Raw genomic sequence first — 12752 nt, forward strand, 5'->3', positions numbered from 1 at the left:
ACAGCCCGCCCCTCACCCTTCCCACCAATCCCAAAGCCGCGCTCTCGGGGCCTGGCCCCACCCCACTCCGCACTCCAGTGAAAGGTTTGCCGGAAACTTAGCCAAGGAGAGGGAACGCGCTCGTAGATTGGCCTAGGCAGCAATAAGTAAATCACCGTCCCGGAAGTGCCCTCTAGGATTGGGGGAGGTGTAACTCTATGATCAAGGCCGATCGGGAAGGTTTTGGGGTCTGGTGTTCGCGCGCTGGATCCCAGGTCCCGCCTGCGTGTTGGAATGGGAGAACCGCTTGGGCGTGTGTAACCATGACAACAATAGGTAATGCGGCTTCGAATCCGCCCTAAGATTTTACAGGCTTTCAATTTAAATTTAAACATTTAAAGAATGGAAACAAGGCATTCTATTTAGTCTTGAAGACACTAAGTCAAACTTCCACGAAATATTTTTTGAGCAGCTGCTGCTGCTGCTGCTGCGTCACTTCAGTCGTGTGCGACTCTGTGTGACCCCATAGACAGAAGCCCACCAGGGTCCCCCGTCCCTGGGATTCTCCAGGCAAGAACACTGGAGTGGGTTGCCATTTCCTTCTCCAATGTGTGAAAGTGAAAAGTGAAAGTGAAGTCGCAAAGACCCTAATGCTGGGAAAGATCGAAGGCAGGAGGAGGACGGGATGGTTGGATGGCATCACTGACTCAGTGGACATGAGTTTGAGCAAGCTCCAGGAGATGGCAAAGGACAGGGAAGCGTGGCGTGCTGCAGTCCATGGGGTCGCAAAGAGTCGGACACGACCCCATGGACTGAACAACAGCAACCAGGTACCAGCCACTTGTGGAAACTAGGAATAGTAGACAAAATAGACAAAGTTCACTGCATTCAGTGTAGCTCACATTCTAGTCAGTTATCCAATATGGTGAATTTTAAGGGGAGGTCAAAGAACTCAGGGATCAACACCAGTGGTTTTTTAATGCAATCACATTTTAATTTATTTTTCAAATTTTTATTGGTGTATAAATCCCAGGGACAGAGGAGCCTGTTGGGCTGCCATCTATGGGGTCACACAGAGTCGGACACGACTGACGCGACTTAGCAGCAGCAGCAGCAGTTGCTTTACAGTGTTGTGTTAATTTTGATGTACAGCAAAGCAAATCAATTATAGACATACATATATCCACTCTTTTTTAGATTATTTTCCCATATAGTCTGTTACAGAGTATTGAGTAGAGTTCTCTGTGCTATGTGGTCGTTCCTTACTAGTTATCTACTTTACACATAGTCACTCAGTTGTGTCCAACTCTTTGCGACTCTGTGGACTGTAGCCCACCAGGCTCCTCTGTCCATGGAATTCTCCAGGCAAGAATACTGGAGTGGGTAGCCATTCCCTTCTCCAGGGGATTTTCCCAACTCAGGGATCAAACCCAGTCTCCTGCATTGCACACAGATTCTTTACCATCTGAGCCACCAGGGAAACCCATGGACTGTTGGGCTACAGTCCACGGGGTCCCAAAGAGGCAGACAAACTTAACGATACACACTTTCACTTTATATATAGTAGTATGTCAATCCCTGAATTTTAAAAATTAATGTAAAAACTCCATGATAAACAAATTATAACAATTTTGTATAAAGATAGGACCCATTAGTCAGATGGTTTTAAATGCTATGGAGAAAAACTAATTAGAGAAGGGAAAGGGTTGGAATTCGAGTGGTTACCATTCAAAACAGAAGGATCAGGGAAAGTGCGGGGGAGAAGGTGACATTTTAGCAAACCTGAAGGAGTTGAGAGAGACTTGCAGATATCTGGGAGAAAAGTGCTCCAGACACAGGGAACAATAAGTGCAAACGCCCTGAGGTGGGAGTTGCATATCATATACCTCTATCTAACTTATAACTGTTACAGTTTATTCAGAGTCTAAAAGATACCAGACCCAGTGCAAGACACCGGTGATTCTGATACTGCCCGCAAGAAGCTCTCAGCCCAGCAGGATCTGCCAGGAACAACACTGTGTGATCAGTGCTGTAATAGGGCCGAGAACAGTCCTGTGGGAACACAGGGAAGGAGGGCTTCACTGAGGAGGTGAGCTTCAAATCAAGCTTAAAGGATGGGTGTGGTTTGGCAGCACAAGAATGGCAGTGAGAGTGGAGAGGAAGTCCGGGACACTCCCAGGCATTGAATCAGGAATGATGAGCTGTTGTGAGGGGAGCATTGAATGTGGTAGGATTTACACGTTCAGTTTTCAAAGCTCCCAACACAGTGCCTGATACACAAACCAAAGCAGTGGTTCTTAACTTTGAACTGGGAATCACTGTGTGCCCCCCAGTCCCAGCCCCAAGATGCTGGTCAGTACTTATAGTCCCCCATGATCCTAACATGAAGCCGGGGCTAGATCTGCTGACGTAGAGGAAGGACATCAAACACACTGGTGCTGGGGCAGGAGGATGGTAGACACACGTCATCATCCGGGTCTTAGAACTTAGGAAAATACCCCTTGATGAGTTCCACAACTGGCATCTGCCCACATGCTAGAAGCCGGGCAGACCTGGGCTGGCCCTGAGCTCTTTTGCATGAGGAGCATCACTTGGCCTCTGCAGCCCAGCACTGTGCTCTGGGCTTTCCCAAGGAATTCAGTCCCAAAGGCTTTACTGGGGCAACAGTGCCCGCACTCTTCCCTGAGGGGCAGAAGGCGAATAATCTTTAGTATATTTGGGGATCTAAAGTAGCCTTATAATTCTTCCTGCTCTCCATGCACTTTATTACATCCCTTCCAATCCTAGAAAAGCCAGGCATCCTCCTCTGCACCCTGAGGTGTTAATTATTTCTCAATTAGCTCTTGCCGGCTGTAGAGCCTGGTGGTGTGGAGAGGCCTGATGAGTTGCCCTGTTTATACACCCCCGCGTCTTCAGAGCACTTTACCAATGGTAACTAATTAATGCTCACGACCCCCTTGGGAGGCAGGCCGAGAACTGCTGCCTTTTACTGGGAATTTGCAGGAGGCTCTGCAGCCAGGAGCTGCAGGTGCACTCCAGCTGGCCGTGGTCAGAGTAGATTTACTCCCCACTGAGAAAGTCCAGGGTGGTGGAGACCAGAGTATAGCCCTCTCACTGCTAGCCACCTCTTGGGTGACATCTCAGTCGATTGATTGATCAGTCATTTATTGAGTGCCTTGATTTACAGAGCCCATTCATGGTTACAACCTCACAAGTTCCCTAAAAGAGAGAGAGAGAGAAATTCATTCATTCATTCATTGTCATCCACAACAAAGCAAAAGTCACTTGCCTTGGTGCCCCACAGCCATAAGCTTAAGACGCACCATAAGCTTAGTGGTTTCCACTGGCCACACTGGGAATCCCTTGCAGGCAGGCACAGGTCTGGCTGTTTTCTGGATCCTCACCCCTAAGCAGAAGGCCTGGCCATGTTGGGTTCAGCAAGAGGTTTTGCTTTTTGCTTGTTTTAATATATCAATCAGTATATGAGTGGATGGTTTTGTTTACTTAGGGTCAGAGCTCCTCTTAGGACATGCTGAGTTGTCTCTACATACAGAGCTCACAGCCTGGCACAGAGAGGGACTCCTAGTGTGTGCTGAATGAACAAGGATGGCCAAGTTCATGGTGAACTCCCTGACCTGAACTTTCTCCTAACCTCCTGGAAAGGGTGTCTCAAAGTGGAGGTCACAGCAAACTGTGGTAAGAAGCTGTGAAGAAGGGAGAGCAAGATGCTGGGAGGGGAGCACTGCAAGGAGGGGTGGAATCCAGGAGGGCTTCTAGGAGGAGGGGATGTGAAATTAAACGATAACTAGGAGTTTTTCAGGTTAAAAAGTAGCAGAGGGTGAATAGGAAGACAATTCTATTCAGAGGGGCAGCAGGTCACACTGCTGTAAGGAAAAGGCTTCAGTATAGTTCTGACTGGAGTATAGAGCACCCGCAGGTGTCCGGGAAGCACAGCCGGACGGCAGTGGGCACCACTGTGTCAGGGCTTGCTGGAACAGACTGTGAGTTTCTTATCTCTGAGGCTGGTGAAATTGTTTCTGTGAAGAATGCCCCCACCAACGCACACACTTCTGTTTTGAGGCTTAACCCAAAACGGCTCCTCCTCTGAGAAAAATGCCTGGACATTTTGCATTCCACTCTACAGCATGTATTTGTTATAACTTGAAAATGAGAGTAATCGTCACTTCAGAAAGATGGCCGCCTCCTGTGCTGAGAGCGCTGAGCAGTGTGAGAGGCAGGCTTGTGGGTAACGCAAAGGTTTTCTACTGTAGCAGAACGTGGTCAGCTGTGTTTCTTTGCCTGAGTAAGGTGTGAACTGAGGTGGGAGGAGGCGGAAGGAGAAAGAGGCCAGATGGGAGACCCCCGTAATGGCCCAGACTGATGGGGGGAGGAGGAGACAGCCTCCAGAGAGCCTCTGGGACAGGCCACTTGCTGGACTCCTGAACCCACCCCCTAACCTGTTAGCCCAGACAGACTAGACTGGAGGTGGGAGCGTGGCCTTGCCTGGAATCCTGCCCAGCCAATTCCCAGCTTTGAGACCTTGGACCCGTTGCTTCCTGGTTTCTTCATCAGTAAAACAAAACACTAAGTGAGGCTGTTGTGACAGGCCCATGAGAGATATAATTGAAAGTATCTGGCTCGTCCTTCAATCATTCTGACTCTCAGGACTGCAGCTGCCCTCGCCCACCATAAGGAGACAGCCATCATTCTTCTGCCACCTCTGTTCCCTTCATACCCGCTCTGACCAGGTTCTGTCTCCAGGGACCTCTTCCCCCTGGGCTTAGAGTGCCCACTTGTTCATTTGCTCAGTGTCCAAGTCTAGGATGATTAGACATTAGAAGGGAGCTGAGAAAGTGGGCCTCTTTTCTTAAATTGAGATTCCTCAGAATGAAAGTGTGGCTCCAGTCATCATCATCATCATCACTGTTCATTATGTACCAAGAACAGTATGAGACACTGTACACCCATATGTGATTAAATCCCTACAATAAACCCCCCAGAGGTAATTATCACTGTTATGTCCATTTTGCAGATGAGACAAGCAAGGCTTGGAAAGGTCGGCTTGTGCATGGTCAACGCAACTGGTAACAGGGAGAGAAAGGATTCATCTCCAGGTCTGTCTGATGCACAGCCCGATCTCCCCACTCAGAGCTTCCAATGGCAACTTGTTTGTAACAAACATACAGTTCAAGTTGTGGAGCAGTTAGCCAAATAGACCCTTTCTGTCTGACTGGATACCCTCTGCTGGAGGCTCACTCTTTGGGGACCATCTCAAATGGTATCCTCTTGAGGAACCCGCCCTTGAAGCCTCCTCTGGCAGGGCCTCCCCACCTCTCTCTTTTTTTAATATTTATTTATTTGACTGCACTGGGTCTTTGTTGTTGTGGCACACAGGGTCTTTAGTTGCAGCATGTGGGATCTAGTTCCCTGACTAAGGATCAAAGCCAGGCCCCCTGCACTGGGAGTGCAGAGTCTTAGCCACTGGACCACCATGGAAGTCCCACCTCCCCGTCTCTTGAGACCATTCAGATTTTTTCCTGACTCTCTCCTCTGACCTGCTCTCTCTCTCAGGTGTGTCATAGCTGAGTGTGTATATGTGGTGGGGCAAATCCTCGCTTTGTCACCCACTTACAATGTGCCTGGGGGTGCGATACTCAATGTCCCTGAGGATCAGATGCCTTCATCCTGAAGACAGTGATGACCTCTCCTCCGTGAAGTTGTGATGAAGACACAAGGAGTTAGTCCAGGTACAGGGCTTAGCCCAGTGCCTGGTGTGTATCCGGGTTCAATAATGTTTGCTATTATTACAATTATTCTTTAAAATTTGTATTTATTTATTTAGAGCTATGCTAGGTCTTTGCTGCTGTGCATGGACTCCTGTCTCGTGTTACACGGGCTTCTCATCGCAGTGGCTTTTCTTCTTGTGGAGCACGGACTCTAGGGATGCAGGCTTCAGTAGTTACGGTGTGTGGGCTCAGCACTTGTGATGCATGGGCTTAGTTGCCCTTTGGTATGTGGAATCTTCCCAGACCAGGCATCGAACTTTCATCCCCTGCATTGGCAGGTGGATTCTTAACCGCTGGGCCAGCTCGGAAGTCCTATTATTAGGATTATTTTTCATGATGAAAGTGCCCTGACTGGCACAAGGCCCGGCACACGGTTGGTCATGTAGCACACACAAAACACTTGTCTCCTCACCCCCACAGGCTGCAAGCTCCCAGAGAGGAGGACCGATTTCTTGTTCATCTATTAGCCCCTCTCATAGTAAATCTGATTACTATGTAGAAAGGCTTTGTACATAGTAAAACTCAGTTTTTCTGCACATTGTAATTCTTAGTACATATTTGTTGAATTAATGTTTTTCTGAATGATTCCTTCAGTTCATAAGAAAGTCTTGCTAAAAGTGCAATAAAACAGAATCTCAGCAATAGTTAATCTGTCAGTCAACAAGTCCCTTTTGAGCCCTTGTTTTGGGGTTAACACTACACAGCACTGGCATAGCCAGAAGAAGCCTGGGACACAGTGTAGATGCCCCAAGACACAAAGAATGATCAGATTTGTGAATTCCGAGGATGACTCCAGCAGTTTACCTGGTGACTTTCATCTAGAAGGATGACGGTAACTGAGTTCCTTCCAACAAGCCTTTGCCTACTCCTAACAAGGAATTGTTCAGTGTGAGTGGACCAGGTGGAGTTTACATCCTCCAAGACTAGTGGCTTAGAGAGAGCAAGGCAGTGTCTGGAGGCAGATGGAGCTGGGCTTGCTTTCCAGGGCCAGCATTTACTGGCTGTGTGACCTGGGACAAAGGACTTGACCTTTCTGGGTTTTGGCTGCCTAAAATGGGGCCAGTAACCTCTTTGAAATGCTATGAAGAGTAAACAAACAGCACTGTAAAACAGCTGTGTAAACGGAAAGCTCTGTCTTAATATTAATAATAGAAATATCTTCAGATCATTCTTTTGTAAGATTAAATGTGTAATGAGATGATAACTTTAATAAATGAGATTATGTATGTAAAGCCCGTGAATGGCACATGGTAACTATCGCTCATATAGGATGAACTATTGTTAATACTCCAGTGTGGCCTTCCACCTGCTGCTCCACTACCAGAGGCTCCTTGCCACCATGACCACATGGCTCACTCCTTCACCTGCTTCAGGTCTTTGCCCAAATGTCGTGTTCACAGCCAGGACCTCCTGACACCTTAATTTTCACCACAATCCCCACCCCTGCTGGCGAGCACTCCTAATATTCTGTCTCCCTTTGTTTTTTCTCCATAGCATTTATCATCATTTAACATACTAAATATCTAGCTTTGGGTTCATTGTGTTAGAGTTCCCCCTCTGCCCTCTGACTCCGCCCCAATAGAGTGGAGGAGGCAGTGATTTTTGTTTGTTTTGTTCACTGCAGCAGCCCCAGTGCCTATTCCAAGGGGACACCAAACTTTTTCTGCAAAGGGCCAGACAGTAAATACTGTTTACTGTTACTGTTTACTATGTTCTACAGGCCATATGGTCTCTGTCACAACTACTCAACTCTGCTGCTATAACAAGACAGCAGCCATAAACATGTAAGTAAATGAGCAGAGCTGTGTTTCAATAAAACTTTATTTACAAAAACAGGCAGTGGGCCTAATTTGGCCTATGGACCATAGTTTGCCAACCCCTGGCCTAGATCACTATCTGGCACATTATAAATGCTCAATAAAGATTTTATGAATGAGTGAATGATCATTAATTAATGTTAATAAATGAATATTTAATTAAAAATGAATTAAGTTAATGAATGAAGGAGCACAAGACACCTGGTAGAAGGTATACTACTCAAGAAATACTTATTGCTTCCTATTTTATTTTAAAAAATTTTATTTATTTTTTAATTGAAGGATAATTGCTTTACAGAATTTTGTAGGTTTCTGCCAAACATCAACGTGAATCAGCCATAAGTATACATACGTCCCCTCCTTCTTGAACCACCTTCCCATCTCCCTGCTCTTTCCTATTTTATACTTAATAAATACTACAAAGGTAGGCCAAGGTGTATTTATTAGAGGTACAAACAAGGTGCCATTTGAGTACTTGGAGGTGGCAGAGTCTTCCTCTTGGGATGAGGGAGGACCTCAAGGGCATCTAAAGCTTGCTCCCCCAGAAGCAGGTCCCGAGTCAAAGATCTGAGGGCGTGCAGGGCTTCCCTGGTAGCTCAGCTGGTAAAGAATCCGCCTGCAAAGCAGGAGACCGCAGTTTGATTCCTGTGTTGGGAAGCTCCACGGGAGAAGGGATAGGCTACCCACTCCAGTATTCCTGGGCTTCCCTAGTGGCTCAGCTGGTAAAGAATCAGCCTGCAGTGCGGGAGACCTGGGTTCGATCCCTGGGATGAGAAGATCCCCTGGAGAAGGGAAAGGCTACCCACGCCAGTATTCTGGCCTGGAGAATTTCATGAACTGTTTAGTCCATCGGGTCGCAAAGAGTCGGACATGACTGAGCGACTTTCACTTGTACTTACTAGTTTGGGAGATGATCTCAGGAAACACTGAGAGGAGAGTAGGGAAGTGAGAAGAAAGAGCCCGAAATGAATACAGGGTGTGATAAAAAATGAACAGCTTACTTCTATGGGCCACTGGGCCTTAATCTCACATTCCTCCAAATTATCCTGTCCCCCCACCCACCCCTGCTTATGAGGCTTGGGTATTTATGCAATTTCCACGCCCCATTGGTTGAAAGCTACTCCCAGGGCTGTCAGCTACCCAGTGCTTCCAGACAGGTGGATAGTGTCAGAGGCTTGCAGTAGGATGACCTTACCAGGTACCTGGTGGGTGAGCAGAGAGGGGACAGTGAAGTGATACATGAGCTAGCCTCGCAAGATAAACACACAGTCTTGTTTAAGATACTGTTTTCAGGTCTTTGATGCCCACAGTTCAGTTCAGTTCAGTCCAGTCGCTCAGCCATGTCTGACTCTTTGCGACCCCATGGACTGCAGCACACCAAGCCTCCCTGTCCATCACCAACTCCTGGAGTTTACTCATACTCATGTCCATTGAGTCGGTGATGCCATCCAACCATCTCATCCTCTGTCATTCCCTTCTTTTCCTGCCTTCAATCTTTCCCAGCATCACGGTCTTTTCAAATGAGTAATCCTATCAGGGACAGTTGCTAATAGCTGTTCCAGCAGACAGACTGAGAGCATCTTCTGTCCCTTGCACCCAAATGGAAAACTCTCTGGGAAGGACTCTGATTGGCCCAACCTTGGTCACATGTCAGCGTTTGCAGTCAGGGGTGGGGTATTATGATTGACAGCCCTCTGCCACCACTCCGAGTGGGGAAGGAGCGGTTAGTAGCCGAGGAAGAAGAGGTGCTATTCCCAGCAGGGAGGTGCTCTGGGCAGATGATGGAGGCAATTGCTCTCCATCCCAGTAGGGGTTCTTCTGTTGGTTTCTTTGACTTTGTGGATTACAGATAAAACTCACAGAAGACCTGCAATTTAATGAAACAATTTACATGCTAAGATAGAACAAGTCCCAGCAGAAAGCTATTGACTAGTTTGGAAACAAACATGAAAAGTGCATTCAGTTTTTTTTCAGTGTGCAGTTAATAGAGCAACATATGTGATAGAAGAGAAAAAGTAATCTAAACTCAAAACAGTTAAAAAGTCATTCATTAGTACTCTTTAGCCTGCCTGCCTTGAGGGACCTCAGGAAAGTTATTGAACCTCTCTGAGCCTCAGTTTCTTCATCTGTAAAATGCAGACAGTGCCAATGCATAGCTCCTGGGCTTGGGAAGGTTAAAGTGAGGTGAGGTGTGTGAAACATGAGCCATGGGGACTGGCCAATGGAGAGTTCTCAGTAAATAAATTTTTGATGATGACAAGGACAACTTTAAAAAATTAAAAATTTTTTTAAATTTATTATAATTGGGAGGCTAATTACTTTACAACATTGTGGTGGTTTTTGCCATACATTGACATGAATCAGCCACAAGTGACAACTCTTTTTTTAACCTCCCTGTGGGAACCTTCTGTGCTCAAATTGTTCTTCTGTGGCCACCTAGAGGCCAGCCAATTTTCCACAGCTCCGCCAACAGTTTTTCCTCACCACGGGTGGCTCAGATGGTAAAGAATCCTCCTGCAACGCAGGAGATGCGGGTTCGATCCCTGGGTCGGGAAGATCCCCTGGAGGACGGCATGGCTGCCCACTCCAGTATTCTTGCCTGGAGAGTTCTGTGGACAGAGGAACCTGGCGGACTTCAGTCCATGGGGTCACAAAGAGTTGGTCACAACTGAAGTGACTGAGAAAGCTCTCTAAGAACCCGCCCCTCCCACCTCTGCTCCTCCTCATCTCCAAACTAGAGAAGTCACACCCAAACAGACCTGTACAGTAACAGTGCTCCAGGTAGGTGGGACACAGTGACCAGAGAAAAGAAGCAGGCAATGGGGGCCAGTACTACCAACAACATGTAACCTGGAGGGGTTGCCTGTGGGAGGAGCCGGGGTGGGAGGGAGCAGGCGGTGTCCTTCACCCCATCAGCAAACCTTGCCAGTAACTTCGGCCCCATGGAGCCAGAGCCAGAGCCAGGGAGGGTTTCTTGCTGGAAGCATGCCCACGATGCTGGGGATCTGTTTCCATCTGCTCATTTTACTGCTGAGTTGTAAAGTGCTAAATGTCATTATCCTCCCCTTCCTTAAACAAGAAAAAAAGTTAACAGCCTGAGAAAAGGAGATATTTCACTTCATTTGGCATCCAGCCACCATCATCCACACAGGGTGTTCCCTCGGGTCTTGATTAGGGTTGGGAGAAGCCCTGTTCTGCTCTGCTTTAAACTGCTAGCACTGCTCTGTATCGGCTCCAGGTTGGGCACTGGCGGCTGGAGGCAGGTCAGAGCTGTGCCTGGTTTCTGGTAGAGTAGGCAGCCACCAACCTCCTGAACACCTCAAACACCTTACAGAGAGAATGGGGGCAAGAGCAAAGTGACTTCTTCAAGGTCACAGACTGCTTTTTAGCATCTGCTCCCGGTTCGATTCCTGGGTCGGGAAGCTCCGCTGGAGAAGGGATAGGCTACCCACTCCAGTATTCTTGGGCTTCCCTTGTGACTCAGTTGATAAAGAATCCGCCTGCAATGCAGAAGACCTGGGTTCGGTCCCTGGGTTGGGAAGATCCCCTGGAGAAGGGATAGGCTACCCACTCCAGTATTCTGGCCTAGAGAATTCCATGGACTGTATAGTCCACGGGGTCGCAAAGAGTTGGACACGACTGAGAGACTTTCACTTTCACTGTGTGGTGAAGATGAACTTGAATCAAGACATACAAATTACATAAAAGAAGGTTTCAATGCAATAATAGAAAGGACAAACTCAGAAGACAAAAAAATGGACTGATGCCTTTAATAGGTAGTGATCTACCTGTCTGCCAGAGGCATGCAAGTAGTTTAGATACTGTTCTCAGAACACTCACTGTTGAGAGGAGTTCTGATTTAGATGGAGAGGCTGGAAGAGGTGATGGCTGAGATTCTTTTCAATACTGAGCTTCTAGAAACCTATAACTGAAAAAAATCTCACCTGTTTTCATGATCTTAAACATGCCTTGCTCATACTGACCAAACAGGAGTTTCCAGCGTCTGATGTTGGCTGCTAGACACAGAGGAAGGGATGGGCAGGCAGCACAAGGTGCGATTCATCTTCATTACTCTGATTATGGGGTCATTAAGGCTTTTACTCTGCAGTGGTCCCCTAAGGAGTGCCTGCTGCTTCAGCTATGTGACAAACAGTTGTCCTTCCAGCAGCCCAGTAGGCAGGGGTGTTTCACAGGGCTCAAAGCTGTAATTGAATAAAGATCACCCACCCACTAGCCTCCCACTACAAGCCAGAGCCATGATCCCAGGTGCCTGCCAAGCCTGGCCTCTGCAGTGGCTTGCTGAAGAGGGGTGGCCAAGGCCAGGTCCTGAGCCCCAGGGATAGCCACCCTCTCCTCCCCACTGGGCTGGGGGAAAGGCCAGAAACACAGAATGAACGTGACCAGTATGGAGGGTGGGATAGCCAGCTTTGCCAGTTTGCACCTCCGAGAGCATCACATTGGGTCTTCCACAGTCCCCACTGTGGCCCACAAGGCCCTGCACGACCCACTCGATATGCTCCAGACTGTGAGCTCCCTGAAGGCGTGGGCAGGAGCTAGTCTGCTCTCCACTTAGCCCCAGAGCCTGGAGGTATGCTTGGCGCTTGACCAGTGCTTTGATAAATGTTAAGTGAGTGACTCAAAGGCCTATAGTCTTCCTGAACTTGACAGAAGTAGACTTGACAAAGGAGGCAGCCCAAAGGGCAGAGATCACTGGCCTGAGTCTGGAGGTGGGGTTCAAGTTAGTATCTGTCATTGATTCATGGTTTGACCTTGGGCAACTCCCTGCTCTCTTGCCTGTTTCCTTATCTGGGCCTCGGCTTCCTGGCCACAAATTTGGGCATTTCGCATAAAGCTGGAGAGGAGGTGGAAAGCAAGCCCTTGCTTTCTCGTTGAACTCTAGCCTGCAGAGGTCCCTAGGGGGTCGTCTTGGTCCCACCCTCAGCCCTTGTGGACCTGGTGATGGAGTCACCTGTCTGGGACCGAGGTAGCCATGTCCCTGCTGTGAGTTTACTCAGGACAACAACCCAAACTGGGCCTTCATATGTGCCAAGCTCAGTGCAGGGCATGGGGCTGAATCAGATGTGGCCCTTGTTGAAGAGAACCAGAGTCGACAACAGACATGGTGAGATCATTATGCTGCAAGGAGAAAGGAACGTAAGCAACGCAGTGA

General features: G+C 48.0%; 1 long non-coding RNA gene across 1 annotated transcript; it reads left to right on the forward strand.

The window, feature by feature from the left end:
• Positions 1-188: 188 nt before the first annotated feature.
• On the forward strand, positions 189-12292 carry LOC129541149 (uncharacterized). The gene is made up of 5 exons (XR_008682776.2): positions 189-315; positions 1892-2068; positions 3488-3675; positions 5012-5093; positions 5551-12292. It is a non-coding gene; the product is annotated as an uncharacterized LOC129541149 (long non-coding RNA).
• Positions 12293-12752: the final 460 nt, after the last annotated feature.

Source organism: Moschus berezovskii, chromosome 4, assembly GCF_049115385.1.
Source record: "Moschus berezovskii isolate FMDL1 chromosome 4, NW_MosBer_1.0, whole genome shotgun sequence".
In the NCBI taxonomy this organism is placed as follows: Eukaryota; Metazoa; Chordata; class Mammalia; order Artiodactyla; family Moschidae; genus Moschus; species Moschus berezovskii.